The following is a 4,890-nucleotide window of genomic DNA, read 5'->3' as shown; positions in this document are numbered from 1 at the left end:
ATCAATGCTTCTCTGTCTCTAGATCTGTTTTTGTTCATCAGTTTATGTTGTTCATTATATTCCATAAATGAGCGAGATCATGTGATATTTATCTTTAAGAAATGATTTTTGGCAATGTATAATCTCAAGGCATTTGAAATTCTAAAGTTCACTAAAGAGATGAGATAAGTATTTCTGAGTGATCTTGAGAGATGATTATTTTCTCTTGCCATCCCACACATCCAACTTTCCAAAATCTACCTACTCCCATAATGTAAACACCAGACTTCATACTGGTGACCCACAAGGGTCTATCTACAAGCTCAGATGTATTTCTTAGACTCAGATCTTCACCTCCAACTATTGACTAGGCATCTTCATGTTAAAAATGACACATCACACTCAATATGTTAAAAAACAACAACAACAAAAAAAACAACTCTCTCCAGCCCTAATCCATCCTCCTGTGTTTCTAGCTCAGGAAATGTTCAAAAGTTATCCCATGTTCTCAGGTTCAAAGTCTTGGACTCCTCCTCTGCACCAATCCTATCCTTGAACCAAATTTGATCCCTCCCTATTAAGTGAGCTGTCCTAAGTAAAGTCCTAAAGTTTAGGACCTAAACTAATAAAACAACCTGGAATTTCCTTGCCTCTGTTGTTTATATGTGCTTATATTTCCAATAAAATGTTGCAAGGATTACCTTCCTTCATGTTTTTTCTCCTGCTTAAAAAATATTAGTGCCCTCCATTCCTTACATACAGAATATGAACCTAAACTTCTTACTTAGGGTGCCTGGCTCTCACCTATATATCTAGCCATTTCTTCTTCCCTTGCACCGCCGGCACTATCCATCTGAAAGCTCCCTTACACACTCCTGCCTTTGCTTATGCTGGCCCACTCTGCCTGGGATGCCCTCCTCGCTGTGATGTCACTCTCTGAAGTTCTATTGATCCTTCCAGTGTCACCTCATCAAGAGCTTTCTCTGATAGAAATGTACTCCCACTTTTCCCATCACTCTGCCCCCTTACCCCACTTTATGTTTCTTAATAACACTTATATTGCAGAGCTCTTTGTTTAGTGCCTGTGTCCCAGTTCGAGAATATAAACTTCTAAAAAGAGAGTCAAACACCTATGTGTGTGTTCAATAATATTTGGTGAATAAATTGAATGTGATCTTTCAGGTACCATTGAATTTCATCTTTTACTGGAAAGAAACAGCTTTGTCCTCTCAGAGCAAGAGCACCATTCAGCCCTGGCTGAGTAGCTCAGTTGGTTAGAGTATTGTCCCAATATGCTCAGGTGGTGAGTTTGATCCCTGGTCAGGGCACATACAAGAATTAACGAATCTACACTAATAAAAGAGAAACATGGTAATTGGCGTACGACCGCTACCCTTTTCATTGGCTAATCAGTGAGTATATGCAAATTAAGTTGATCTCTCCCCCTTACCCCCACCCTCCCCTACCTTCCCTCTGAGGTTTGACAGTCTGATCAATGCTTCTCTGTCTCTAGATCTGTTTTTGTTCATCAGTTTATGTTGTTCATTATATTCCATAAATGAGCGAGATCATGTGATATTTATCTTTAAGAAATGATTTTTGGCAATGTATAATCTCAAGGCATTTGAAATTCTAAAGTTCACTAAAGAGATGAGATAAGTATTTCTGAGTGATCTTGAGAGATGATTATTTTCTCTTGCCATCCCACACATCCAACTTTCCAAAATCTACCTACTCCCATAATGTAAACACCAGACTTCATACTGGTGACCCACAAGGGTCTATCTACAAGCTCAGATGTATTTCTTAGACTCAGATCTTCACCTCCAACTATTGACTAGGCATCTTCATGTTAAAAATGACACATCACACTCAATATGTTAAAAAACAACAACAACAAAAAAAACAACTCTCTCCAGCCCTAATCCATCCTCCTGTGTTTCTAGCTCAGGAAATGTTCAAAAGTTATCCCATGTTCTCAGGTTCAAAGTCTTGGACTCCTCCTCTGCACCAATCCTATCCTTGAACCAAATTTGATCCCTCCCTATTAAGTGAGCTGTCCTAAGTAAAGTCCTAAAGTTTAGGACCTAAACTAATAAAACAACCTGGAATTTCCTTGCCTCTGTTGTTTATATGTGCTTATATTTCCAATAAAATGTTGCAAGGATTACCTTCCTTCATGTTTTTTCTCCTGCTTAAAAAATATTAGTGCCCTCCATTCCTTACATACAGAATATGAACCTAAACTTCTTACTTAGGGTGCCTGGCTCTCACCTATATATCTAGCCATTTCTTCTTCCCTTGCACCGCCGGCACTATCCATCTGAAAGCTCCCTTACACACTCCTGCCTTTGCTTATGCTGGCCCACTCTGCCTGGGATGCCCTCCTCGCTGTGATGTCACTCTCTGAAGTTCTATTCATCCTTCCAGTGTCACCTCATCAAGAGCTTTCTCTGATAGAAATGTACTCCCACTTTTCCCATCACTCTGCCCCCTTACCCCACTTTATGTTTCTTAATAACACTTATATTGCAGAGCTCTTTGTTTAGTGCCTGTGTCCCAGTTAGAAAATATAAACTTCTAAAAGGAGAGTCAAACACCTATGTGTGTGTTCAATAATATTTGGTGAATAAATTGAATGTGATCTTTCAGGTACCATTGAATTTCATCTTTTACTGGAAAGAAACAGCTTTGTCCTCTCAGAGCAAGAGCACCATTCAGCCCTGGCTGAGTAGCTCAGTTGGTTAGAGTATTGTCCCAATATGCCCAGGTGGTGAGTTTGATCCCTGGTCAAGGCACATACAAGAATTAACGAATCCTATATAATAAAAGGCTAATATGCAAATTGACTGAACATTGGAACGACCGGTTGCTATTACACACACTGACCACCAGGGGGCAGACGCTCAATGCAGGAACTGCCCTCTGGTGGTCAGTGCACTCCCACAGGGGGAGCACTGCTCAGCCAGAAGCCGGGCTCACGGCTGGTGAGTGCAGCAACAGTGGTGGGAGCCTCTCCTGCCTCCGTGGCAGTACTAAGGATGTCCGACTGACAACTTAGGCCTGCTCCCCAAGGCTAAGCCATTAGTTGGACATCCCTTGAGGGTTCCCAGACTGCAAAAGGGTGCAGGCTGGGCTGAGGGACGCCCCCATCCAGTGCAAGAATTTCGTGCACTGGGCCTTTAGTGAATTTATAAATAAGTGGAATAACAAATTGATGCTTCTCTCTCGCTCATTCTCTCTTTCTCTAAAAAAATAAATGTATTTCTTTAAAAAAATACAGTCTATCTTTCATTATCTGTATATATATATATTTTTTTAACCCCACTAGACTGAAGGGACTGTGGTTTACTCATATTTTTATCTTGTTTAGTCCAGAATGAAAACTCAATGAATGTATATTGAATTGAGCTAAATTCAATGTCACTAAAGATCACCAAACAATTAAAGCCTTTGCCAATCACTGAAACAGATTATCTTCAGTATCTTCAGTAAGGGTAAATGAGAATAATTAGAACTTCAAATGATCTTCAGTTTGAGCATCTAGAAATCTAGAAGAGAAATTCTTGACCCAGAGAAACCCTGTAATAACTAGGATATGTCCTTATTTGGAACCACCACTTATTAGATTTAATGCTCTCTATATTGTTTTCTTTTTTTTCTACTACACTGGCTGAGTCCGTTTTGAGTTTCTAAGTTCTTCTTCTGATCCTCCCACAAAGGATCAGAAGAGGCCACAGTGAGTTTCAGAGTAATTTAAAATATTGAGGTGATACAAATGCTCTTATAAGATTACTTCAGGCTTTTATTTTATTTTTTTAAATATGTTCCTATTGTTTCAGAGAGGAAGGTAGAAGGAGAGAGTTAGAAACATCAATGATAAGAGAGAATCATCCAACGGCTGCCTCCTGCACACACCCTCCTATGGCTTTTAAGGAGCTAAAATGACTTTCTGTTTCTTTTTGTTTTGTTTTTGGTTATGTTTTCAAGGTCAGGGGTTCCTTTTATTTTGAAAATTTTATATTACATTAAAACTTGCCTTTGTTTTACAGCCAAGCATTCAGCTGGACTCTATGTGACTGGCACATAATGTAAAATTGCAAAAAGTGGAGGGTAAGGACTTTGTATAGCAGATCACTTGAACAAGCCTTAAGAGTCTTCGGTATAACAAATATTTATTTTTCTAATGACCAAAGTTGTTTTCCAAAAGAATGCTAAGGCTTTGATTCTACAATGACACGAATAACTTTATGTATATGCCTTTATTTATTTATGTATTTATTTATTTATTTATGCACTCAACAGACATTTATAAGCAGCAACTACACACAAAGCAGACAATGATAGACTAAAATGTCATAAAACATGGTCTCTCTCCTCAGCAAGATTATATTTACCAACTGTCTGTTTTCTTATTCACAGCAAGTGAGTTTATATGGAACATCTTAATTTTCCTTTTTTAAGATTAGCCATTTATGTTTTTATAACTGTGATGCTATAGAGAACTAATATTAACCAAAAGGCCACTGTCCTCTCGGATGTGAGTGATTGTGAACATTCCTTACCCCACTAAAATGCTATGACTCAATGAATGTTGAACCCTCTAATAAAGATGAATAGGAAGATGATATTGCAAGCTGTTATGAAATTATATAAAGAAACAGTATTATTTGGCAATACCAGGCAGAAGTGGAATTTGTTATCTGACATATTCATAAATATTGATGCTTTTAACTTTGTTCTGTGAAGACACCTTTCATGGTAAGCAGATTTAAAAATCCTGAGTGTCTTCAGTACTAAAAATCAAAGGGTTCAATACTCAGGATAAATTGCTTGTTGTTCAAACTCTCTAGACCAATTCTTGAACTTGTATTTATAACAAAGAATTACACTCCCCTAGATCAAAAATCA

General features: G+C 38.2%; 1 protein-coding gene across 1 annotated transcript in view; it reads right to left on the bottom strand.

Moving 5' to 3' along the window:
• The window catches only part of ACSS3 (acyl-CoA synthetase short-chain family member 3), a gene marked incomplete at its 5' end in the record, with an annotated part of 171,505 nt that overhangs the window by 94,599 nt on the left and 72,016 nt on the right, over positions 1 to 4,890 (bottom strand). The gene's annotated exons all lie outside the window — the stretch shown is intronic.

This window comes from Myotis brandtii, unplaced genomic scaffold (assembly GCF_000412655.1).
Source record: "Myotis brandtii unplaced genomic scaffold, ASM41265v1 scaffold82, whole genome shotgun sequence".
In the NCBI taxonomy this organism is placed as follows: domain Eukaryota; kingdom Metazoa; phylum Chordata; class Mammalia; order Chiroptera; family Vespertilionidae; genus Myotis; species Myotis brandtii.
The sequence above is the reverse complement of the archived record's forward strand: the minus strand, read 5'-3'. Positions and strand labels throughout refer to the sequence as shown.